Source organism: Monodelphis domestica, chromosome 3, assembly GCF_027887165.1.
Source record: "Monodelphis domestica isolate mMonDom1 chromosome 3, mMonDom1.pri, whole genome shotgun sequence".
Taxonomy (NCBI): domain Eukaryota; kingdom Metazoa; phylum Chordata; class Mammalia; order Didelphimorphia; family Didelphidae; genus Monodelphis; species Monodelphis domestica.
The window spans coordinates 17755069-17782132 of record NC_077229.1 but is presented as its reverse complement, the minus strand read 5'-3'; the positions used below and the strand labels follow the sequence as shown (position 1 = coordinate 17782132).

The following is a 27064-nucleotide window of genomic DNA, read 5'->3' as shown; positions in this document are numbered from 1 at the left end:
TATCATCTCAGCCGAGTGAGGCAGGAGGAGGACTGAGAAAAGGCTTTTGGAATCGCTGGTAACCTTGGAGAGAGCAATTTCAGCGGAATGATGGAGCCTCACCCTCTGTACCGTTGGCCAGCCGGAAAGCCTGGTTGGGGGCGTGTGGAAAAGTCGCTCGGTGCTGGGGAAAGGGCATGGGCCTGAAGGAGGAGGGTTGGGTTCTTGTCCTTGCTGGGCTGTGTGACCTTGTACAAGTCTCTTCCCTAGCCTGGGCTTCAGCTTCCTTCTCCGCAGAATGAAGGGGTAGGACTCGATGATCCCTAAGGTCTATGCCAGCTCTGACATTCGGGATCTCTTACAGGTTGATTAGAGACTAAAAGAAAGTGGGGCGGGGCGGGGCGGAGAAGAGAGACGGGAGGGGGTAACTACAGTAAAATCCTGCCGTGGCCTGCCGGGAAAGCGCCGCGTCTTCCCAGGCACCCGAGGGGACGTGGGTTCTCATGTCACCGAAGCTTCCCCCCGCCTCTTAGCCTGTTTGTCTTCCTCCCGAACGCCTCCCCCCACCCCACCCCTCAGCGCCGGTTCCCCACGCAGCTACAATCTAGCGCCTAGGGCTGCAGAAAGCCTAAGGGAGAAGGGAAGCAAAGAGGTGGGGGTTAATTAGCCCCGCCCAGCCCCGCCCTCCCAGACTTGCCATTGGAGTGCCCGAGCAGCAATCCGCTCCTGGAGGCCGGCACCGCCCAATCTGGGGTTGGGGGAGGGGAGAGCAACAGCGGCTGGGAAGGGGGGAGCAGGCAGCTCCCAGCGCAGGGCGCAGCGCTCGGGCTCCTGGTTCGCCCGACTGGCTGTGCAGGGCTTGCGGTGGCTCCCATCCCTCCAGCTCTCTCCACATCCCCTTCCCCCACGCATGCACACAAGAGCCGCCCCCTCCTCGCCTCGAAGCCCCGGCCCGGCAGTCACCCGGTGATCGGGTCCCTGCGCCCCTTCGCTCCGCTGCGCTCGGGCTGGGGCCCCGAGAGCACCCAGCCCGGCTGGCTATTGACGATTAGTGTTATTTATAGCAAGAGGTGGCGAGAGGGAGGGGTGAGGGTGCGGAAGGAGGAGTCGGGGAGAGAGGCAGCCCAGCGAGCTCTCTGCCCGCCCGCCCGCCTGCCCCAGCTCTTCCCGGGCCGGGCTGGGCCGGGCTGGGCTGGGCCGTGGGCTCTCCCACCTCGGACTGTCCATCCGTCGGTCTCCGACGCTGACCAGAGGTATCGAGGACTACGGAGCGCCCGGCAGGAAGGTCAGAGGACAAGCAGGCACGTGGGCCCCCAGCCTGGGGGCGATGGAGGGGGTCCGCGCCCGCACCCGCGCCCCAGAGGTGAGTACGAGAAAGAGCCCGAGCCCCGCTTTGCTGGGCTGAGCTGGGCTGCGCTGGGGTGCGCTGGGCTGCGCCCGCCCGCTGCGCAGCGCAGCGCTGGGTTGGGCTGGACTGCGCTACGCCGGGAGCTGTCCGGGGGTGGTGGTGCTGGAGACAGGTTCACTGCCACCGCCCGCTGTGCCCAGGAGGAACAAAGAGGGGAGGGGGCGAGGGGCGAGGGGGCGGCTGGGAGAAGAGAGGGTCACCTCCCCAGCCTGGCGCCCCCCCCCCCAGCCTGGCACTCACCCTGGCCTTCGGGGCTGCTCTGCTCAGACTCCCCTGGCCCCACTAGCGGCAGCTATGGGGAAAAGAATAGCATGGAGAGCAGGTCCAGACCGAAACTCTTGTCCAGCTCATGTCTCCACTGACCAGTGGCCAAGTATAAAGAATCGACCCCCCCATGGGGCACCTCCCTTCATTGAATACTCCTGCCCACAGCTTTACTCTCCTTCCACCTTAGGTGCCCTCTACCTCCCCACTCCTTTTGGTTGCACTGCCTCTAGAGCCTGCTGTCCAGTTGTCAAAGGCCCAGGAAACCCTCCAGCCACAGGACATGACAGCAGGAAGGGCCATAGCAGATGGACCCTGGAGAGACTCAGTGGAGGTGGGAGGTCAGGCCTCCTCAGCTCCAGAAGGATGGGCAGGCCTTGAGCATGAGGGGTGGACGGGGTAGTTTTCCTTGTCAGTTTGGAATCATCCTTGGGCAGCAAGCTGCTTCTATTACTGGAAAAGATATGTGGCTCCATGTGACTGCAGGCTCTTGGATCTCTTTTTCAAAGGTGTGTGTTGGGGGAGCAGGGGGAAGAGAGGAGAAGAAGGCTTACGAGTCTGTTCTCAGTTCAACATGGAATCCCTGATTTTACACTTATAGATAACATCATCAGGGAGTAGCCCGAATGGGCCTGGTGGAGAGGGTTAAGAGGGCAGGAAGCTTCCTGAGAAAGCAGCCAAGGTCCAAGGCTCTGTTGTTTTCAGGAGAGAAGAGAGAACGGGGGGGGCATTTGGAGGAATCCTCAGCCTGTCATTGGTCCCTCTCCCTAGATTTCATTTCAGAGGGTGTGGTAGCACTTCATGAACAGATGATGCCTTTCGGATCTTGGGGGAGCTGTTTAGAGACATCGACTATACCCTATGCTTAGAGAGTCATCTCCCCATCTTGAAGGACCGATCCCCCATTGCTGGTTGTTGGTCTTGTCTGAATGATATTGTTTCGTGCCTCAGTCCCTAAACCTAAGGACCAGGGTTGCACCAAAAAGTAAGCATTGGAATCACACTTGCCAAAAGGCATGGTGGATTCCAGAGGTGGTAGGTAAATAAATACCTAGAACATAAAAGCATTAGCCAGTTGTCAAAGGGAACTTGAGATACCTGAGGCCAGACCCTCCCACAATTTGTACCTTGGTGTTCCCTGCAGAGCTGGAACCTGGGGCTAGAATGGCCATGGGGTTGACCCTGTGAGAGTGAGAGGGCAGAAGGAGGGGGCAACTGTCAAGGAGTAAATGAGCACTTGACATATGGCTGGTCTCCCACCCCATTCTTCCTGGCCTGTGGCATTTTTCCTCTGCAATGGCATTGACGAGAGTTAATGTACGGATGGCAAGGGAAGCTGGTAAAAGCTTTCAGTGAGTGGTATGAGGCTCTTGCCCTGGAATCAACTTCTACCTTTGTGGGTAGGAAGGTTGGATCCCATTGTGGCCAGAAGGGCCATCCTGGGCACAGTGGAATGACTCTAACAGGAGAGATTTGTTTCCATCTTTGTGACTCTTTCACTTCAAGGCATAAAGCAGCTAGAGAGAGAACCAGCGGTCAGTAGAGAGATAGCTTTTTTCATCCAGCCTAGGTGAAAACTGAGCACTATAAGGAAATTCAGCCTCTGAGAAGGACTGAGTGGCTGGCCTCAGTTTCCTCAGGTATAAAATGATACTATTAGACTGGATGATGCCTATGGTCCCTTTCAGCAATGAGATCCTATGACCCAAGATCCAGTCCAGCTCTACTATTCTATGTTTTAAGACCCCTCCTAGTTTGAATATTCTGTATTGCCTAGTCCTTCCCACCTATCAGTCTTAAAGATTCCTCCAAGCTCTGTTATTTTTTTTTCCTCAGGACAACTTTGAAATTCCATGTTCTAACATCCTTCCTAGTGCTGCCAAGTCTCTTCTAGACATTAAGATGATATGGCAGGATTTTTTTCTCTGGGAGTCAAGCCCTTCTGGGACCATAGTAAATACTTGTACTGTTATTCAATTCTCTTTTTTTGTCTATTCTTTATTTCCCCAATAACTACATTGGAGCCTGGGAATATACAAAGATGAGAATCAGTCCCTGCCAGGGAGCTCCTGGTCTAGTGAAAAAGGCATGACTAGCACAAAGATAAACCTCCCTGACCTGGGGGAAGTAAGGGATCTGTGACAGTAGAAAGGTGTCAATAAGAGGCTAATGAAGTGCTAGAGCTGGAGGGAGAGGTCAGTGCTTGCAGAAGAAGATTAGGGGAGGCCTTCCTGAGGTACATGACAGGGTAGATAGGAATATAATAAGCCAAGATTGGAGGTAGAGGGCTGAGAGACATTACATAGTATGAACAATGAGGGTGGAAAACACAAGGAATGGATAGGAAGCTTAGCATAGTAAAACTTAGGGCAGACTGAGATAGAATGGAAGGCTTTGAATGCCAGACTTTCTAGTCTAGGCATTGGCTACCCACTGGAGGCTTTGGAGATGGGGAGTGGTGTGATTAAAGCTATGCTTTAGGGTGATGTAGAAATGGCATGGAAGGCTGACTATAGGGAGAGGAACAATAGAGGCAGAGAAAACAGAAAGGAGTCAATTACAATAATCATATTGGGAGATGATGGGGCCTAGACTAAGGCTGTGACCAGGGGGATGGTAAAAGAGGAAAAATACAAGAAATTCACTGCAAAGGAAAAAACAAGTTGGCTGTTGGGGATGAAGAAGAAGGAGTGGAGCACAATGGCAAGGTTTTGTTCCTAGAGGTCTAGGAGGGTAGCAAAGCTGTGAACAAGTTTGAGGAAGTTTAGAGGAGAATCAGTTTTAGATGGAGTGAGTTCAAGGTGGGAGGGAGACATTTAGGATGTTCAGTAGTTTTGTTTGGACTTTTGGAAATGGTGATTTGGAATTCAGAGGAGTAGTCAGGGGATGGGGCATCATCTGCATAAAGGGGGTCCCCAGGGAAAGAGCAGAGCAGAGGAAAAGGCCACAGTTGGGGGACCAGAAGGGACAAGAGGAAGCAGAGTAGGAAGTAAAGTGCTCCAAGCTAGATGTTAGTAGACTAGCCCTGGCCTTCCCTGCCTCTGTCATTCTCTCTCTGCAGAATCTATAGCAAATTGCTTCTCTTCCCAGGCCTTCCCTTTCCTCAGCTCTTATAAAAGGGTCCCAGAATCAAAGGGCAATCACAGAGTCAGAGGGGACCTCATCTAGTCCAAGCTGAATATGACAGAATCCTCACAATGTCACACCTGACAAGTGTCCTCTGAAGAGAAGGGGAAAGGATCACTAAAGGGGGAAGAGGGTTGGCCTGGATAGTCTTTAAGGTCTATTCTAGTCCTAACATTCTCTGGCTCTAGCAAGAGCAGCTTCCAGAGCAGAAGTATGCACTGTTGTAAAATGGCAGGGGAGGGGAGGCAGGCAGATAGAGAGACAAGAGGCACATAGGGAGGAAGAATATAGGGGGTGGAAGTAGCAGATGCTTTCTGGCAGATGATACAGAGGGCAAGAGTGATTTGGATATTGTTGGTGGCCTCCAAAATGGCAGCATGCCTTGGCTTTCCTGATATAAGTTTCTGGAGGACAATGGCTCGGTGCTACCATTCTCGGTGTATGCCCCTCATAATACTTAGTCAATGATAGTAGCCTCTTGATAGATTGCAGCAAAGTTGGCATTTCTAAGGCCAAGGCCCATGGCCTGTTTGAACAAATAGTGGCCTCATTGCAACGAAATGGCATTTTAGCTTACAGGTAGCTCTTGGTAGCACGGTTGGCAGGTGGGGCAGTGGATGCTTTTTTCAGTATGAGTACGGATATGTGGGTGGGGAGGAAGGAGGCTGGAGAAGGGAGTGAACCTGGGGTTCAGGGCCCCATGCAAAGGCTTAAGGGCCATATGTCTGCGTTGTTGCGGGGCATTCTGAGTCAGGTTAGATTAGATGACTTCTGGGGGACCTTCCAACTCTGAAATGCTGTATGTATAAGTGTATGTGTACGTGTGTGTGAGTTTTATGTGTGTATTGTGTATAGAGGGTGTATTGGATGTGCATGTATGTTATGTGTTGTGTGTATATATGTATTAGTGTGTGTGTGTGTGTGTGTGTGTGTGTGTGTGTGTGTGTGTAAGTACCCTTGAGACTGTGACCATCAGCTAGAATACCATTCCCTTCTCTGCAGGCTGGCGGACTGGCAGCCTAGCCTTTCTGGTTCTCATGTGTTTGTGCCTACACCCAGGTTTCTGACTTTCTGAAATAATGCAGGGAGTGTAATGATGTCTATGGGGAGCAGAAGCTCCTGTTAGCCCACTACTGGAGCTGAGCAGGGTGCTGGGGATCAAAATTCTTTGTCACTAACCCCCTCCCCTGGCTTTTGGGCATCCTGGGAGGAAACCATATCACTCTCTGGGAGTCAGAAGTCTCTCAGAGGCTCCCAGGAGACTCCTGGTAGATTTGGAAGAGCTGACAAACATGCTATAGCCGAGCTCCTGGTGACCATCCTTTTTCATCCCCCCCCCACACACACACACACACACAGAGCACTAGACACAGAGCTCAGGAGACCTGGGTTAGCTGTGGACCAGCCATGTGACTTCCAACAACTTGCTTAAATTCTTGCAGCCTCAAATTTCTCATCATTATCTCATCAAAGAAATAATGTTTGTAAAGTGCTTAGCACAGGATCTGGCACATAGTAGGTAATTAAGGAAAGACTCTTCCCTTCCTCTCCCATCTGTAGTAATTTTCAACACATCTTGACAGGGTCATTATAAATACTAGATGAAATAAAAGATGTGGGGGGCAGCTGGGTGGCTCAGTGGATTGAGAGTCAGGCCTAGAGACGGGAGGTCCTAGATTCAAATGTGATCTCAGACACTTCCCTGCTGTGTGACCCTGAGCAAGTCACTTGACCCCCATTGACTAGCCCTTACCGCTCTTCTGCCTTGGACCCATTACCCAGTATTGACTCCAAGATGGAAGGTAAGGGTTTAAAAAACTAGAAATAACAGATGTGTTTGGGGAACTGCCAATACATGATGCTGGTTGAAGTCCTGAACTCTTCTATATTGGGAGAAAAGTGCCTCACTAGCAGTGACTATGACACCAAAATCTGCTATCTTCTGCTAGTGAACAGAGAGCAAGACAAAGAAGGTTGGCTATGTAGGCAGAAGGTCTAGGGGTCAATCCCAGTTCTGTTACAAACTCTGTGCCTTTGGGTGAGTCACCCCAACATCTCCAGGCCCCAGGTTCCTCATTTGTAAAATGAGGGACTTGGATAAAATGACCTTTGGGGTCTCTTTCAGCTCTAGAATCTTTGATCTTAAAAGGAAATTCAAGCTGAAAATTATCAGTGTGTGCACACACACAACACAGAGACTCAGCTTCAGCTCTATGGAAGATACCCAGCAAGCAGGCAGGCAGATAGGCAGACCTTGGAGAGAAGCATTGCTGAGCATGGCTCCAGGCCAGGATGAAGAGGGGACTCCAAAGGCCACTTGAGGGTTAGCTAAAGAGGCAGAGGATGTTTTCCTCGGAGAAGAGCAGATACTGGGGCTAGGAGGGAATGGGGAATGAGGCTATTTCATTATGTGAAGAGCTGTCTCAGGGAAAAGAGATTCCACCTATTCTGTGGGAGGCTTTAGTGACCTGGAGGAAAGTGAAAAGGAAGATCTGGGCTGAATAGAAGAAAGAATCTGTAACAAGGGGAGCTGTCCAAAGGGCTCTGCCCCACTGGACATGTGTGAGGCTGCAAGGCTTGGAGAGCCTAAAGAAGGGATTCCCATTTTAGGTAAGGGGGAGAGCAATATACCTTCAGAGGTCCCTTCAAGCTCTGAGGTCTTTCAATTCTAGGACATAACCCAAACATCTCGTCCACCTGGCCTGCCACCCTCCCCACACCTTACTCATCTCATCCCATAATGGGATTTCTCTTTTCCATTCCAGCTGAGACTAAGAGACACGAGGCAAGAGAAATGGCTCCTTCAGTTGGGGCCCCTCCATATTTCTATACCAGCCAAGCCTTTGACAAAGCTCCAGATGCCTCAACAGAGGGCTGTTATGTCCTAGAGCACAGTGGGGGTGGGGGGAGGGGAACTGCCTGACTGCCTGCAGCGGAAAGGACCAAATTCTGCCCAGGGAGTAATACAGCATCCTTTCTCTGTCTTTGTTACCCTCCTCACCGCTGGCACCAGCCTCCCCAGCCCAGATTTGCTGAGCACCCATTAGATTTCCCCAGAGAATGAGCTCTATTGCCAAAGTTCCGACCTGTAATCATTAACTTCTGCTTCCCTCCTGCTGCCATCCCTGCCCTGCTTTTCTCAAAGATACCCAATCATTCACACATGATTTCTTGTCTCAGAAAGAGGAAATGACCCAAGGCTGTCTTGGGGATTTCTGACAGCCATAGATCAGAGCTCCAGAGCTAGGGTTTGATCACTTTTGGCTCCTCCCTCTCTCACCTCCAGAGTCCAAAAGGTCCCTTGCCAAGCCCTGTTGTTTCCACACTCTTCCATCAGGCCCTCAATCACTCTCACCTGGATTGTTGTCAATTATAATTGTAGTTCCCCTCCTTCCAGGCTTCAGCCTCTCTGATCCAGTTCTCCTTGGAGGGATGTCACATTTACATTTCTAAGGCCCAGGAAGTTTGTGGCTTCCCTACTAAAATAAAATACAAACTCTTCAGCTTGGCATTCAAAGCCGCTCCACAATCTGGTTCCATTAGCCCAGCCAGGATCCTTCATCTTATCCTGCTCTCTCTTGCCTCCATCAGTCAATCCTGACAAACCTTTGAGTGCTTTCTTTGGGCTAGGCATTCATGCAAACCATCCTGGAAGGTCACTCCTTCCCTTTGGTTGAAGCCCTTATCTTCCTTGAAGGGACAGCTCAGCTCTCCTCCTCTACGGGAAGGCTTCCTTGATTTTTCTTCCCCAGCTGAAAGTTCTCCATCCTCATCCTGTCCTGGACTATTACATCTATTTTTCCCTTGGCCTCCATCATACTCTTATGATGTATGATACAAAGCTGTTTACATGACTTGTCCTCCTTATCAGACTGTATGCTCTTTGAGGGCAGTAGCTGTGTTGGGTTTTTCCTAACCATATTCCCAGCCCCAACCACAGGCCTCAAACATTGTGGGGTAATCAATAAATATCTAATTTACTTTTTCCTTATCTAGGCCTTCAAAGCCCCACACCTAGCCTTTCCCCTAGGATGTTGACATGGTCAAGCATGCCTGTTGCTCCTCTCCTTCCTAAATGAACTCAATCAGTCTCCATGACATATCCTTCCTTATCTTGACCATCTGGCCACATGAAGTTGATATCCAAACTGCAAAGAAGAAGCCAAGTTGGCTCTATGGGACTTTCCCTTCCTCTCTTTCTCTTGCTCCTGCCAATTTTCCAGTAGAGGGGACCATTGGCACTGTGAGTATAGCTTCCTTTTATAGGGCTTTGATGTTTACAAGTGCTCTCCTCAGAATAACTCTACAGAGGGAGATACTACAAGAATTCTTGTCCCATTTCACAGATGAGGAGACCAAAGTTGAGAAGTAACCAAGCCACTGTCACCCACCAAAGTGGTGGTTTTGATTCAATTCAAACCTTTCTCTTAACATGAAATCTTTCACTCTTGTTTTCTCCACTGATCCCGTCTCTGCCACACACTGAGCAAGTTACTTAATCTCTCAGTGTTCTAGGTGACTCCCTGAGACTAGAAGTCATAGAAAGGGTGCTGACGTGCACTGGTAGTGAGATATTCTTCCTCCAGGAGTTCCCTATAGGGAAGAAAGCCTAGGTCAAGTCCTTATCTCCAGGCTAACAAGGGCTCCCAGTGGATTTCCCAATGCTACCTCAGTCTCAACATAGCCAAAGCCCAATCCACCCTCTTCTCCCCTCCATATTTAGAAAAGCAGCACTGATGGGCACCAAAGCCCAACCATCTTGGCATGTGAGAGAAGTTGTTGATTCTACACACCTGCTAGTGCCCTCTCTTCTCCCACTGCCATCACTTTGGACATTCTATGAGGGACCACTAGACTGTCTTTTGTAGCCTACCTGGTCCTCCTCCTTGCCTCTTCAGTCCATCTTACACACACTGTCCAATTCAGCTTAACCTTTTGGCTCTGACTGTGGCATTCTCCTGCTCCAAGGTTTTCAGTAGCTTCCTGATACCCCTCAGACAAAGTCTACTTTCCTTCGCTTGGCTTTCTAGACCTTCCACAAAATGGCTCCAAACTAACTTTTCAGCCTTAAATCATGTGCCTGCCCTTCCATCACATCTGTGTTTGCCAAACTGGACTCCCCACTATTCCCTGAACTTTACCTGAGCTCACTCACCTTTATAAACACTAAATTCAGGCTTGAAACTCCAGGCCCAGAGTGCCTACCCCTTGGCTCCCTGTTGTTCAAGGCCCATTCGGGCCTTTCCTCGTTGCCCCAGTTGTTAGGGCTCCCAAGCCCAAGGTACTTTGTGTCATTTGGGATTTACTTATCCCCATTCAAGGTATTTCCCACCAGTAGAATGTAAGCCTCTTGAGGGCAGGGTATTTCCCTCCAACTCTAAGCCCCCTGCCCTGTACAATCAAGAGCCCAGAACCTGGGTCAGTCTACAAAGCCAATGGCCAGGCTCTGGGGGATTGAGAGTGGATCTGTGCCAGGTGGCAGCAATGGGAAGCAGTGAGTGGTTCTAAGTAGGTGGGGATAGCAGGGTATCTCTGCATAACAATAGCTTCATTGAATTTTTCTCTTTGTCAGAGGAACTGCTGCCTCACGTGGTCTTAGCTTGACTCTCTAGGGGCTGTCTCTGAAAGAGAGAGGCCTTAATTTAGAACAAGCCTCACCAATCACTGGAGAAGTTGGAGGGTTCAGATCCACTGCAAGGAGAGACAAACAGAACTTTTTCATCAGCCTTGTAAAACGGTTTTCAGAAAACCAATTGGAATTCTCTTGGCTTTAAAGGACCCTCAGAGGCCATCCTGAAGCTTGACTCCCCTGTGCAACATCAGTCAAGATGGGGATGCTTGTTGCTGTTTTGTTGTTTTCAGGTTCTGCCTCTCTGGGAAGTCTTTTTTAGGGGGGGAGGGAGGGTTCTCATTGAAGGTTCTGGAATGGTTTTCTATTTCCTTCTCCAGTTCATTTTACAGATTTGGATGCTGTAGCAGATAGGATGTAGTGACTTGCCCAGGGTCACACAGCTAGTAAATGTCTGCGGTAGATCTGACTCCCCCTCTGTTTCTTACTTAGACAATTCTCTTCTGTACTGCACACCTCAGTTTCCTCATCTGAAAAATGAGGGGATTGGGCTAAACAACCTCTAAACCCCTTTCCATGGTCCAAATATGAGTATATGATCCCTGCAAAAAGGTCACCCAGCCTCACTGTCCCTACATTTTTCTTTTTAAACCCTAACCTTCCATCTTTGATTCAATACTATGTATTAGTTCCAAGGCAGAAGAATGGTAATGGCTAGGACATGTCTGGAGCCACATTTGAACCTAGAACCTCCCCTTTCTAGGCCTGGCTTTCAATCCACTGAGCCTTTTTTATGAAGGTTTTTGTGGTACTCCTGGTTCTTCCTGATGGTGAGACATGAGGAGCCCCTGGATACATATTTCAGAGCAGGCCTCCTCCCCCTTTATAAATTGCAAAATTAACAGATCTAGTGAATAGTATAGTAAAAAGATCACTAGATTTGGAAGCAGAGCTCTCCCAACTCTGTCTGCTACTCTATGAATAACCTTGGACAAGTCCCAACCTCTCTATGCCTCAGTTTGCTCACCTGTAAAATGATGGGGTTGGACTAACTCATCTCTAAATCCTTCCCAATTCCAGATCCCATGACTGCTTGAGTGGTTTTCATACTGGTGAAGAGAAAGCAAGGAGGCAAGCATATTCTGTCTCCCTGATAGTCTTTCCCTCTCCAATGGTAGGGTATACCTATTTATGCCTGGGCCAGATGAAAGATGGCGTCATTCCATCAGAGCTGGGCCAAGAGAATCAGTGTCAAAGAAAACTGAGTCACAGAATTAGGTGTAAAATGGGTGTTATTTTCTAGATAAAGACAGGAGTGAAGTTATTAAATTGGGTCCAGTTTCATTTCATAGACATTCATTCAGTGTATCTGGGTCTGTCCATGGTGCCTGGGCACTGCGGGATAACAGAGTCCTCTCCTTGGGAGTTTATCTGGTGTCAGAGACAATGCATAATACATAAATATGAGTTTTATGCCACAGGGAAAGAGTTTAAGTGCCTTGCTAATTGAGAGGCGAGACAGATTCATACCTTTTAGAGGTAAAGCCAAGAAGGCTTCAGGGAGGAGTCAGTGTTTAAATTCAGTCTTGAAGGATGGATAAGAATTAGACAGGCAAAGATTGAAGGGAAAATATCCCAGTTAGAGGGGAAAGGGGAAAGGAAGGCAGGAAGATAGGCAGTTTGTTTGGACCTGGGAGAGCTTTGAAGTATAACATTGTGAATGAGAGGGAGATAGAGACAAGATCATATGAGCCCCATAGCCTAGGTGAGCCCACAGGTTCACCTTTTCTCTTTATCCCTCAGCACAGAGGAAGAGAGAAAAATAATCCATTGACCAGTTTTCTGAGGGGCTTCTTCAGAAGGAAATCAAACATATGATTGGGTTTTAGCAATTTATCAAAATGGCCCCAGTCAACAGAGTCAATGGTGCACAAATCTTGTCAGTGTAATTGTGCATCAGTTCCACCAACTCTATGTCCTCCCTAGTCTATCACAGTCTTGATGAGCAAACGTTTCATTTTATTTTTTTAATCCCCAAAAAGACCTAAAAATGACCAGAATAAACTCAGTGGGGGGATCCAAAGTGCCATGGAACATCCAGTGAAGTCAAAATGATCTTAGGCTCCTTCAAGAGAACCCTGGCATCCAAAACAAGAAAGGGGAGAAGTCTGCTGTTCCCTGCTCTCACTGGACCCAATCTACTGGGCAATTCTGAGCTTGCCATTTTAGGGAGAACCATGGCAAGCTGGGACACATTCAGAGAAATAGGATTAGGATAAGAGAGTAGAGGTTGTGCCATGCCTTGCCTTGCCATGCCATGCCAAGATCAGGTGAAGTAACTGGAGATGTCTAGCTTTAAAAAAATAGGACTGCTATTGCTTCCCCTCTGTTATTTCTCTCCCAATTACCCTGTGTGCAATCCAATGGGTCCTTTGTCTCCCCTTTAGATTGGGAGCTCCTGGAGGACAGGGACCATCTCTTGCCTTTTTTGCACAGTGTCTGACATACAACAGGCACAAAATAAACCTTTATCGACAGACTGGTTGACTGTGTGTTTCTGCAGGTCATGCCCCACATCTGTGAAAAGGATGGTTCCCACTAGATGATACGTCCCAGCTAAGGCATTCTGAGGCTCCTCTCAATTGTGACATTTTCTTTTCCAAGGATGCTTCTAGCTTTGATCTCCCTTTTTTATTTGAGGCCCCTTTCAATTCTGAGCCTTCATGTGCTAAGGTCCTTCTTCCCAATTGATGTTCTGAGCTCCTTCCCAGTTCTGGGGTTATTTTCTGTTTTCTACCTAGTGTTCTCTGGGCCTCCTCAGCTCTGACATTCTGCGCCCTAAGGTCCCTTCCAGCACTCACATTGTAGACGTCTCTTCCAAACTGTACTTTTTATGCACAGCCAAATAGCCTGCTTGAAGCTGACTGCTGGGATAAGGGGAACAACCCAAGATCAGTAGAAGGCTGAGTCTAGCATGCACAGACAGCTCATACAGAACAATACAGAATAACGGACTGCCATGAGCCAGGGAAATGTGGAGCAGCCTAGGCTGGATCATCCCCAAAGCCTTCACAGCAAAGACAGGCCAACTTCCTGGCTCCACATTCTGAGAGGTTTGGAGTTATATTAAAGAAGCTTCAGGCTGGCTGTGGGACCTGCCTTAAAAAGAGCCACTCTGTTCTGCTCACGAAGAGAAGGGCCCTCCTTTGGCAGAAGGGCAGGAAACAACTGGGAAACTGAGGTCATCCAGGGTGTGGGGCTCTAGCTTCTTGAGAAGAGATCTGAACAGCCCTCCTTACCATGCCCCTGCCCCTTTGCTACACCTGTCCCTCCCCTGCATTCACTCTCCTTCCCAAGACTGACTTCCCTTTTTCTGTCTCTGGTGCTACCATTCAATACCCCACCTTCCAGGCCCAAACCCAAGGCCTTGGGCTTATCTTTGAGCTTCCTTCTTATTTCCTTTTTTTTAGTTATAATAAAGGTCCTTAATCTAGGTAAATAGATAATAATCTGGGAAGCCAGCAGAACTACAGTACTGGGACTTCCCTCCTCTTCTTGTTATAGTCAGTCACTTCATGGGTCCTATTGATTCCATCTCAAATATGTGGCCTCCTCTCTACTCTCATTGCCCCAATAAAGGCCCTTGTTAACTCCCCCCAGACCAGTTTCCTAACTGATCCATTCACCTCTTCCCCCATAGTCCCTCTTCATCTCCACAGTTTCCTTACTTACCTCCATCCACAAGCATGTATTAACCATTTACTGTGCTAAGTTCTAGGGGTACAAAGACAGAAGGGGAACACAAGGAGCTTATGTCCTATTGGGGAAGGCAGCATGTCTATATATAACTCTATATAAACTAGCTCTAAAAATGGATGGAAATGAGGAAGGCTCTAGAACCTGGGAGGATAGGAAAGGCTTCCTGGAGGAGGTGGCAGCCACTTTGAATGCCAAAGGAGTTTGCATTCAATCCTACAGGGAAAGGGGAAACACTAGAGTTTCTTGAGGAGCAAGTTACACGGTCCACTTTCCGAATATCCCTTTGGCAGCTAAGTGAAGGACAGATTGGAGTGGGGAACAATTGGAGTGGGGAGCAAGTGTTGGACATGTTGAAGAAGGGAGCCAACAAGAGTGATTCTAATTCTCTCATTTTACTGAGAAAGGAACTAGCCCAGAGACATGGCATGATCTGTCCATGGTCACCCAGGTGGAAAAGAGCCAACTAGGCCTCACACCCAAGTGACACTTGACCGCTTCCTTCTTAGGGGGGAGGCAATATGGTTGGCCCTGAGGAAGGAGGATTGGATGGGTTCTCCTTGACTGCAGAGGCAACACTGGGAACACTGGGCAGAAGAGAAAGGCAGATCTTGCTCAAGATGTCAAAGGGCCTTTCATCATGTGGGGCTAGAAGAGACTAAGGCTAAATACACAGATTTCTCACAGATGGTAGCTGAACTCCTGAAAGGTGTTGGAATCACCAAGTATAGAGAGAAAATCAAAAAGGACTTAGGGCTCAGGCTTGTGCTACACCCATAGCTGGTGGGCTTGACATAGGAGAAGGTCCCCTAAAAGAGGCTTAATAGTCATATATGTAAATAAGAGAACAAGAAGAGAGCAGTGTCATGAAAAATAAAAGAGAGAAAATTTGGGAGAAGAAAGTTGTCAAAAATATCAAATGCTTTAGAAGGGAGGAAGGGAACAGGCATTTATTAAGCACCTACTATGTGCCAGGCCTCAGACAGATATGATCTTATTTGATCCTCACCACAATCCTGCTAGGTAGATACTATTATTAAACCCATTTTATAGTTGGGGAAACTGAGGCAAACAGAAGTCAAGGGATTTGCCCAGGGTTACACAGCTACTAAGTGTCTGAATTTGAGCTAAATTTGAATTCAGATCTTCCTGACTCCAGGCCCAATATTCCATGTGCTACACCAGCTTCCTCTAAAGGATGAAGATTCCCTGGCTATGGAAGCTGAGATTCTAGCCACTTTGGAGTGGGGGGTACCTCTCTAATGCATTTAGCACATAATATTGTGTATTGTGGCTTACTGGGGTTGATGGCACAGAACTGGTATTGACCTCAGAGAACTCCTATCCAGCCTAGGCCTGATGAAAAGTCCCCTTCGACAATCTCCCTGAGGCCAGGGTCTCCCCACCCATGACCAAAGACCTCTAGTGAAAGCAGCCCTTTCCACTGCTGTATAGATGCACTAATCACTAAGCAATTGGTCTTCACATCCGGCCCAAATCTGCCTTTCTCTTCTGCCCAATGTTCCCAGTCTTGCCTCTGCAGTCAAGGAGAACCCATCCAATCCTCCTTCCTCAGGGCCAACCATATTGCCTCCCCCCTAAGAAGGCAGGGGTCAAGTGTCACTTGGGTGTGAGGCCTAGTTGGCTCTTTTCCACCTGGGTGACCATGGACAGATCATGCCATGTCTCTGGGCTAGTTTCTTTCTCAGTAAATGAGGGCATTAGATTCATTCTTGGTGGCTCACTTCTTCCCTTCTGGGTCTTCATGCCTGTATCTGCCCAGCTCCTAGCACCCAGATTTATCTGCCTGCACATAGTGGGTGCTTAGCCCGTGATGCCTTGTACCAGAATAAGAGAGTTGGAAGGGGCCTCTAGTATTATCAAAGGCTGGGGAGTTCCCGCTCTTTGCAGTTGATGCTAGCTAGAAGCCTCCAGACCAGGCTCCACTGGGATTCCTTATCACCAGAGGGAAGGAATTAAGAGCAGTGATGTGCCACAGGCTGGGCCACCTCCCTTGGCTGAGGTGCTGCGTCCCAATTCTCCTTTCCATCCTGCCCTGCCCTGCCCCTGCAACCTCAGTTCTTATTGATCTTCTCATTGTTTATCCCTGGCCTAGTCCGTGGATCTGTCCACCTGCCCCTGCTCATTCCTTTCTTTCCTATGGGTCTCTCAGTCAAGAATGCCTCCATGAACTCTCTCCTCATTCTATCTCCCTTCTAGAACATGTAATGGGTGCCACCCTACGAAGCACGTGCAGAGATGGGCCTTTGCCTCACCCCTTCTAATGGGTCACGTGCTCTCTGGACCCCCTAATAAAGGGTATGTGTGACTGGCAGCTTCTTATTGATCCATCAGTTGCTTGTGACCATATCAAAGAGGACTGGCCCCTGAGCCAAAAGAGCTCCCTACCCATTAAGTTTTAATCAGGACAGGCCAAGGTCTCTGGCTCTCTCCTCCATTCCTATTTGGTTTTAGTTTATTTTTAGCATGGGGCTTCTGATTCTGCTTACTCCTCCTTGCAGAAATCTCCCTTCCAAAGCCCACTGCCCAGTCTCCCCTGTATCATCCCATAGTCACAGGAACCAACAAGGGGCAACTGCATAAGCCCAAGGCATGAGCCCACAGGAGCCATGAAGAGATAGCTGCATCCTTTCCAAGCCCACGTCACCCAGTGCTGAGCCAGAGCACGGACAACATCTGCCCAGCTCATCCTGTCAGAGGGGTTCCCTTTCTCACCCGTGCCACAAATGTCTTCCTGACTGCTATTTGCTGATGGGACTGCTGCCCTCCCAACTCCTTGCTCACCCATTCATTGCTCTGCTACTAGCAAAGGGTCAGTAAAGGCAGATCAGGGAGTATTCAAGGAGCTGGGACCATGAAGGCCATGTCACACCAACTTTCCCCGCCTTCTGTCTAACAAGCTCAGTGCCATCCTCCCAAAACTGGCTGCAGGAGGCCAGGGCAGTAGAGGCCTGGCTAGACAAGTCTTCAGTGGACTGAAAGCTCCCTATGAGTCATCAGTGTGACATGGCGTCTAATGTTGTTTGTGATGACTGACAGAGTGCTGCAAAGTCATCTAGTTTAATTCTTTCCTTTACAGAAGGAAACTGAGGTACAGATCATGAATGACAGAGAGGATGATGACGGTGATGGGTGACTCTCATCATAATACTAGGGTCCTTCAAGGTATGCAAAGTGCTTTCCCCACAGCACTCTGGTAAGCTGCCCAAAAAAGCAAATGAGATCTTGGGCTGCCTTCATCTGTCCCGAGCTCGTGTCCAGCATGGGGAGAGGGGCAGTCCCCCTCTCGCCCTCTGTTGAGGCCAAGCACATCCAGTCTGGAGATCACATTTTAGAAAGCCCAGTGATAAATGGGCTCACCTCCAGATGAGGGCAGCCCAGATGGCGGCTGGCCTGGAAGCCAGGTTTTCGAAGGTTCCACTGGAGAGAGGGATGATTAGCCTAGACAAAGAGCAGAGTTATGTTGTCCTTTCGGTTTGGAGGATGTTGGAGAGGGGATTTTTTGCCTCAGAAACCTACATGGCCCCTGAGATGCCCTCCAGCCCTGAGATGCTGAGATTCTGAGCCTTAGAGAGAGAGATGCCATGAGTATAAGCCATGGTCCACAGAGATCACCATCAAAGGATCATGACATCCTCTCTCTAGAGCTTAAAGGGACCTCTGAAACCAACTAGCCTACCCTCTCCTTTTCCAGGTAAGAAAGCGAGAGAGGTCCGATTTAGAATTGGAAGGGCATGCTGCCCAACATCCTCATTTCACAGAGAAGGGACCTGAAGGCTGGAGAAGTGAACAAATGATCTGAAGTCTTAGCCCAGCTCCTCCAGGGGGAGGATCTCTGCAAGAATGGAGTGGGAGGGGGCAGCTAGGTAGCTCAGTGGATTGAGAGCCAGGCCTAGAGACGGGAGGTCCTAGGTTCAAATCCGGCCTCAGCCACTTCCTAGCTGTGTGACCCTGGGCAAGTCACTTGACCCCCATTGCCTACCCTTACCACTCTTCTGCCTTGGAGCCAATATACAGTATTGACTCCAAGACGGAAGGTAAGGGTTTAAAAAAAAAAAGAATGGAGGGGGAAGGGCCTTCGGAGTACACCAGTCGTTCTAGAACTGGTTTGTACGTGGTTGTTGGCATGCTCTCTTCCCCACTAGTAAATTCCTCGAGGGCAAGGACCAGCTCTTTCTTTGGATTCCCCCAGAGCTTAGCACAATGCTGGGCACATGGTAGACATTTAATACATGTTTATTAATGAGTTGCCTTGGTTTGACTATCTCCAGCAATGGGGGATTCACTACTTCATGAGGTGACAGTCACAAGTAGTTCTGACACACACACATCCTTGGTTTGGAACCCTGGCCTTACCCTCCCCCTAAAAGCCCCATTCCCACACTTCCTGTCAGTGACTTGGGGCCCCCATTCTCTTCCTGCCATGCTGCATCATAGCATGCTGATAGAGCATAAGCTTCGGCAGGTTTTAGCAGTGTAGAAACTAGGCTTCTCGACTGGGCCAGGCCACACTGGAGACTCACTACCAGGCAGGGCATGAACTTATTTTGGTTTTATTTGTTTTACCACAACTACCTATTAGGTCAGAGAGGGGCTGAGGCCTGTGCTAGTTAAAAGCAGGCCACAGGTGCTTGCAAGACCAACCAAGGGCTTTTAGTGGAACAATGGCAGGCTCAGAAAAAATCTTTGGGTACACTAGAAAATCTCTGAATATTCATTACCCTTTTCTCCCTACCTTTTCCCACCTCTGGTCCTGAGTTCAAGTTCCAACTGTGCTGCTTGCTAGCTGGATGACCTCAGTAATTCACACAACCTGAGTCTCATAACTATATAGCATCTTAGGCATCCCAATGACTGGTACTGACTGTTCTCTAGACCTGTACCTATCCAGTGACCTGAGTAAGATGATCAATTAATGGAGTGGATGAATGGATGGATGGATGGATGGATGGATGAACAAAAAAGCATTTAGGATGCTCTCACTGTGCCACAGCCTGAACAAATATATAAGTGAAGCAGTCCCTGACCTCAAGGAGCTTACATCCTAATATACTGTAATTTTTTTTTTCAAAACTCAGCCTTCTGCCTTAGTAACAATAGTAAGGACTAGGCAATGAGGATTAAGTGATTTGTCCAGGGTCACACAGCTAGGACGTGTCTGAGGCCAGATTTGAACCCAATACCTCCTGTATTCAGGCCTGGCTATCCACGGAGCCACCTAGCTGCCCCTACCATAACACATTTTAGGAGAATGACAGTCACAGGGGGTGTTTTGGTCTTCAAAGTCACAAGGGCAACAAATGGAGCAACAGGGCACCTGACTGACATCAGAAGTAATGGTAATGTTGATTTGATTATTGCTCTTAGAGTAAAAGATCTGGGTGGAGGCCTGGGGAAGCATGGCCAACTCTAGCTAGAAAAGGCTTTCACTCATCAGGACAGCCCCAGCCCCAGGGCCTGGGTGTTTTAGCACCTCTAGGGTGAGATCTCTGGAAGTCCCACTTGGAAGCTGTGGCAGCAATAGGGGACCAGAGTGAAGCATGGTCAGGCCCAGTGTCAACTAGCTAGAGTGGGCTCTCACCAACAGGAGTAGCAATATACACATGAGTACCCTGCAAAGAATCGCTCCGAGTTGCAATGCACAGACTTTGTCAAGTAAGAAATGACTGAAGTTCAAGAGAAATGACGTCCAAGAAAAATCCAACTACAACAGGAAAATGGAGCGATTATGCTACAGGGGCAGAAAGAAAACAGTTGTTGATGATAGGCCAAATGTGGGCATCACTATTTCTCAGCTGCCTAGAGGCATCTTATGAAAACAAGCAGAAGCCAGGCCCTGGGGCTGGTGGTCCCTAAACTGACTTTAGACTGGGGCTTCAGACCTGAGGATGTTGATAGGACAATGAATAAGGAAAAGTGCAGCCAAGCAGTACAGTTAGGAAGTGTCTGGTTCCCTGGGTGGCTTCCTTGTGTTCCTGTATTTGTGTTGTACTGGGTTGTTTGTGTCTCTAGGGAAAGTCTTAGGCACCAGCTTGTTCTGGCATGAGCAGGAGGCCTACAGCACACAATGGAATGGGCAGTAGTGACTTTGCCACAAGGTCAGTGACAGCCACATTTCTGATGATGCCATTTGAGGTCCTCCTTGTTTATTTACTTCCATCTAGCATACTGTTTGGTGAAAAGCAGCTAGATGGACCGGAAAGAATACCAGTCATGCAACTGGAAGACCTAGATTCAAGACCTAGCCTTGCCACTTTCTGTCTGTGTGATCTTGATCTCCTCTTTACAGATCTTAGTAACTTCCTTTGTAAAATGATGAGATCCCTTCTCCCCCTGGCATTCTGGGAAATGTCAACTCTAGCAAAGCATTTAGCAAGCAATCGTAAAGAAAGGACAATTCTCATTCTCACAGTTTGGAAAAAATGGAACCCATTATGAGTGGATGGAGAATTAGACAGATGAAAGAGAAAAACCAAGAGGCAGATTTAGAGGGAGGAGAACAAGAGAAAAGAGACTTAGTTAACTAAGAGAGAGACTGGGTATCAGAAATTAGAGAGAGAGATCAAATATTAGGGAGGAATCCATTCCAAAGCTTGTATAGTAGAAAGAGCTCTGAGCTTAATCTTGGGAGACTTGGGATCTAGTCCTGTCTTTATCTTTCACTCACTTGGGCAAGTCATTTTCCCTCTGTGGTACTGGGATTCCTCATCAGTAAAGGGAGTTGATTTAGATGATTTCTAAAGTCTCTTCCAGCTTTGATCAGTCCTTTTGCTATAATCTATGGCTCCTCCTAGCTCTTCAATTCTATTTTCTAAGGCCCCTTCCAGGTCTCTCATTTTATGTTCTAACTACGGTCCCTCTCAGTTCCAACATTCTGTGCTTAAAGACTCTTTCTAGTTCTGGCATTTTGTATTCTAAGGCTTTCTGCAATGACATCCAATCAGTCAACAAGTATTCATTCTAAGTAGGAAGGAAGGGGGCAGAAGGAAAAGCAGAGTCAGATTTAGAAAGGAGGATGATTTTGAAAAGAAAGACTTCTCAAAGCTTGGCAAAGTTTCCTCTGTCTCTGACATTCTCTGTCCTAGAGGTCAAGGTCTCCTTTACCTCTGACATCATACTTCCTATGTTCTTGGGTCCCTCCTTGGCATAACAATCTATTCTAAGTTCTCTCCCAACTCTGACATTTTATGTTCTTATGCAATAATCTCCAGAGTGAAGGCTCCTGGGACCAAAAACATATGGGTTATAGTCTCATATTCTACCTTTTCTCACAAGAGTCAATCATGAGGCTTTTGTCTCCAACATATCCCTACTCCATCTTCACCCATTATCACCCAACAACACTCTTACACTCAACTTCTCCCTGCTACTGACCTCTCATAGCTATATAAAGCTTCTTGCTTCAAAACTTCTGCCCTAATTGTTGGGCCCTAATGACCTGGGGCCAGCAGATGTATAGGAAGAATTTCCACTGTGCCTTAGATTCACAGCCTGTCATTCCCACCCCACCCCACCATTCTCAGATAATACCCTGAATTTGCCAGGATTCATACAGGGTCCACTGAGCACAAAATACCTGACCCTCTGGAACAAACAGGCATGGATGGATTGTGATCTTCATTGCAGAACTCATGACATTATATTTCCCTTAAATCTAACCCTTTACCAAACATGCCTCTTACACAATAGGACATCACCACCATCTTCTCAGCCAACCAGCTTCATAACCTTGGTGTCATCTTCAAATAGTTGAAACTCTCACACTATGCCAAGTCTGGTTGACTCCACATTCACCATGCTCCTTCCTCCTCCAACCCCCACCCCACCCCTCACCCCCCGCAGTTCAAGCTCACCATTACCTCTTACCAGCATTACTACAATAACCTAGTTGATCTCCAAGACTCACTCTCGTCACTATCCAATACACTGTCCACCCAGCTGTCACAGTGATGCTCTGAAAGCCCAGATGTGTCCAGATCACTCTTCTACTCCAGGGGCTCCTTATTGACTTGGTATTTCATCTTTATCCATTTATATTTGTGTCTCAGTATTAAAATATATATAATTACTAGCATGATAGTACATGTGCATAATTGTAAATAAATATACATATTCTGGAGTATGAGATCAACATTTTTTACTGATGGGAGTGTGTGATCAGAAAAGTTTGAAGCCTCTCCCAACTCTGACATTCTCTGTCCTAAGGTTTCTCCCTGTTTTGATTCCTGTTTTTTTCCTGATCCCTATTCTAACAACTATTTCCTCTTTCCCCTCCAAAGCTTTCAGAGCCTTCATGCTTAGATATTTATTTACTTATCTCAGTTCAGCCCAAAGAAATGCCTGGTCTTGTTTCCGCTAGTCCATTCAGTATTGATTGACTAAAGCTATCTAGGCCTTCATCCAGTCTTGGTGGAGTAAGGGCCAGCAGAAAAGGACATTATAATGCTGGAAGGCTTACAACCCCACAGAGTGTCAGGGTCTGAAAGGACCTCAGAGCCTTTCCCAGCTTATAAGCAGTCATGAGCAGCAAAGTCTCTGATGATACTTTCTGTGACACCGAGAGGGGGGTCCTGCACAGAGCCCAGGGCAAAATAGAAAGGTTTTGGAAACTCTGGAGCTGCAGATTAGTCTGCAGAACTCTGGGCCTCAAAAGGACAAATGTTTCTCTAGCAGTATCATGTTCAATCCATACCCTGACCTAAATCTTCTGATGACAACAACATCTATCTGGTTGTCCACTTCCTAGTTTCTCTGCTAAAGAAAAATGGGCAAAATGTGAAGGCACTAAGTATAGCAGGAGAGCCATGGGCAAGCCCCAGAGTCTGAATTCAATCAATATGGTATTCAGAAATGGCAGATGCTGCTAATGAATTAATAAATGGAGGAAACTGCTTTTAAATAAAAAGAACCCTTAGAACAGAAAATACCAAATCTGGGAGACACTCCAAGATGATATAATGTCAGCTTGAAGCACTAGATGTCAGAGCTGAGAAGAAACCTTAGAATATAGTATTCCATATCAGCGAGAGTTTTGAAAGTTGGGAGCGACCTTAAAAATATAGAACATGGGAGGTCGGAGTTGAAAAGTTAGAAAAGACCTGGGAGAACTAGAAAAGAGTTCTTAACCTCAGGTTAGTGAGAAAGCAGGTACTTCCTAAAAGCCTGGGAAACAAAGAAAGACAAAAGAGAGCCCCTGATCTCCAGGAGCTCATCATCAAAAGGAGGAGACAAATGCAAACAAATACAGATCCAATAGATATATAGACAGGAAAAATTGGAGACCATCAGTAGAGGAAAGGCACTCACACAAAAAAGAATAAGGAAAGGCTTCTCATAAATTTAAAGCCAGAAGAGGGAGATGGAGAGGGAGAGCATGGGGACAGCCAGAGAAAATGCCCAGAGGTAGGGATGGAGAGTTCAGTTTGAGGAATGGTAAGGAGGCCACGTCACTGGATCAGAGAGTACTGAGGACATGGGGTGGGGAATAAAGTGTAAGAAGACTGGAAAGGCAGGAGGGGCCCAGGGGATGAAGGATTTTCTGTTGGATCACAGAGATGTTAGGGAGCCACTGGAAGCTATTGAAGTAGGGGGATGTATCCAGACCCTTGCTTTAGGAAGATCACTTTTGACAGTGGGGTGGAGGGTGGACTGGAATGGGGAAAGACTTGAGGCAAGCAAGCCTGCTAGCAGGCTACAGCTATAGTTCAGGTGTGAAGTGATGAGGCTCTTCACTGGTCTGGTGATACCGTCAAAGGGGAGAAGAGAAGGGGGGAGAGACAGACAGACAGACAGATAGACAGAGATACAGAGAGAGACAAAGAGACAGAGACAGAGAGAGACACACATAGAGAGAAATCAACACATTTGGCAACATATTGAATATTGGGAGTGAGAGAGAATGAAGGGTTGAGACACCTTGGTCGTGAGCCTGGGTAACTGAGAGGACAGTGTTATATAGGGAAGTTCAGACAGTTTGGTTGATAATGAGTTCAGTTTTGAACATGTTTAGATTAAGATAAGGCATCCAATATGAGAGATCTAAAAAGCTGGAGAAGCAAGAGTCAAAATCTGCAGACAAGTTAAGGTTAGACTATTCATCTGAAAATCATCGGCATAGAGATGATCATTGAATACTTAGGAACTCATGAGATCAGCAAGTGAAATAGTATATATAGAGAGAACAGAAGAGGGCCTACGATTAAACTCTGGGGGACACTGACAGAGGTTTGACCCAGAAGAAGATTCAGCCAAGTGGGCAGAAAAAGAGTAGTTAATAGGTAGAAGGAGAACTAGGAAAGAATAGTGTCAGAAAACTAGAAAGATGATCGTTAACAAGACCAAAAGCTCCAGAGAGATCAAGAAAGATAAAATTTGAGGGGGAAAGCCATAAGGTTTGGCAATTAAGAGATCATTGTTAACTTTGGAAAGAGCAATTTTCTTTGAACAATGAGGTCAGAAGCTAGACTGTAGAAAACTGAAAGGGGAGTAAGAGGAAAGGAAGTTAGGGACACCTCTTGCAGATGACCTTCTTAAGGAGTTTAGCCACAAAGTGTTCAGTCATTTCAAGTCATGTCAGACTCTTCATGATCCCATTTGGAGTTTCCTTGGCAATGATACTGGAGTGGATTGTCATTTCCTTTTCTAGCTCATTTTACAGATGAAGAAATTGAGGCAAAAAGGGTTATGTGACTCACCCAAACCCCATAGCTAGTGTTTGAGGCTGGATTTGGACTCAGAAAGTTGAGGCTTCCTGACTCCAGGCACAGAACACCATACACTGCACCACCTAGCTGCCCCTTTAGCCACAAAAGGGAGAATAGATCTGGAATAACTAGTGAGAATATTTTTTAAGATTTTTAAGGAGTAGGTGGGCATGATTCTAGGCAGTTGGGATCCAGCTAGTACACAAGAAGAGACTGAAAGTAAGTGAGAGGGAGGAGGAAATCTGGAGAAGATAGTGGGATCTTTTGTGTATGTAGAAGGCCACCTCATCATGTGAGACTGGGTTGAAGAAAAAGGTAGTGGCAAAAGGCATCTTGATGATCTGAGATGAAGAGGAAGGGGAAAGGGGGAGTTCTTAGTGAATGGTCTCAATTTTTGCTGGGGCATATGCAACAATGATCTCATTTGAGAGAACAAAGGGAGGGGAAACCATTGGAAGCTTGAGAAGGAATGAAAAGATCTGGAAGAACCATGGCAATGAGTGGGACAATGAATTAGAGAGTAAGAGTTACAAAAGGATTACTTTATAGCACTGAGGGCCCAGTTGTGATTGAATAAAATAAATTTGTAATGGATTTAACACAGTTTTACAATCCTTCTCCAGCTTTATTCAGCAACATGTCTGTAGGAATGAACAGTGAAAGTGATCCAGAGTTGAAGCTTGGCAGGGCAAGGCCAATGATATGATAAAGGGGCAAGGGACTCAAGGGAAAAGGGCGGGCAGTGTAGAATTAACTGGTTCATGGAAAGACCTCCAAGAAGTGATGCAGAGCAAAATGAGCAGAACCAGGAGAGCATTGTACACAGAAACTGAAACACTGGGGCACAAACAAATGTAACAGACTTTTCTACTAATAGCAACGCAATGACCCAGGACAATCCAGAAGAACTTAAAAGAAAAGACGCTATCCACATCTAGAGAAAGAACTGTGGGAGCAGAAACGCAGAAGAAAAACATATGATTGATCACGTGACTCGATGTGGATATGATTGAGATTTTGGCATTAAAAGATCACTCTATTGCAAATACTAATAATGTGGAAATAGGTTTTGAACAATGATACATGTATAACCCAGTGGAATTGCTTGTCAGCTCAGGGACAGGGGAGGGAAAAATCACAAATCATGGAACCTTTGAAGGACATTCTAAATAAATAAATATTTTTTTTTTTAGAAATTAACTGGTTCACCGAGTGGTCAAGATGGGAAAGGGAGGAGCGTATGACCAACATAAGGGTTTTAGCCTTAGAGAGAACTGAGGGGTTGAGGCACTGGAGGTCAAGATAAGGAAGAACAAAGTTTGGAGTTATAAATCAGGAGAAGTGGAAAGACAACAGATTGTGATCAGATAAGAGGACTTCATGACCATGGAAGTGGTACATTTGTGGGTGATGGCAAGATCAAAGATCTGCATATGTGACTGAGATGAGGTGGAAGACTAGGTCATAGGAAATGATTACGCTGAGGCACTGTGAGGTTAGGGTGCTTGAGGGAGTGTCCATATGTGACTTGAAGTCCCCTAGTGAGAAGGCAGGAGTTGAGAAGATTGTGATGCCTGCCCTGAACTCAATGAGGAAAGAAGGAGGATGGCCTGGAGGTTTGTAGACAAAAGCTATGAGGATTTTGATTGGGTGGTAGATATGGGTTTGCTGAGTGATGGTAGCAGAGGGAGAGCCTGAAAGGGGCTCGCCAATAGAATGGGGAGCATGGAATATTCCAACTCTCTCACACTGACCATGGAGTTGGGGGTAATGAACAAAAGTATAGCCAGATATAGAAGTGGAGGCCAGAGGAGCTGAGTCATCAGGAAGGAGATGGGTTTCAGTGTGAGCCAATTAAACGAAAGGGTTGGGAAAGGATGGCGAGACTGAGCAGAACAAAGTGGTTACTCTCTGGGATGATTCCCAATGGTAAAGGGGGTAGAATGGGCCTGGTTTTAACTGTTGCTTAGCTAACCACCTGTCTGTCTGCAAAGCCAATCACATACATATCCACACCATGTCAGTGGGGCTGCCTCCGAAATGAAGCTTATTCTTCAAGCATCTGTCCTTGATGACCCTGGATCCTCCCCCCCCAGGGCCTTTACTTGCCCTGGGCCTTCTGCTATGAAAATCCAGTGACCTGGACACAGGAGATATTGTGGGTTTGGGGTAGATATTTTGGTTTCTGAGAAGGAAAAAACAGAGAAGTTCTACGGGATGGATTTCAGAATTTCTGGA

General features: G+C 47.4%; 2 protein-coding genes across 3 annotated transcripts in view; one reads left to right on the top strand and one right to left on the bottom strand.

Moving 5' to 3' along the window:
• The window catches only part of RSPH14 (radial spoke head 14 homolog), a 262764-nt gene that overhangs the window by 107093 nt on the left and 128607 nt on the right, over positions 1-27064 (bottom strand). The gene's annotated exons all lie outside the window — the stretch shown is intronic.
• Positions 661-27064, top strand: part of GNAZ (G protein subunit alpha z) — a 122752-nt gene continuing 96348 nt past the window's right edge. Inside the window, exon 1 of the mRNA XM_001364236.4 lies at positions 661-1342. The gene's annotated coding sequence lies outside the window, so the exon portion shown is untranslated. The remainder of the gene's footprint in view (positions 1343-27064) is intronic.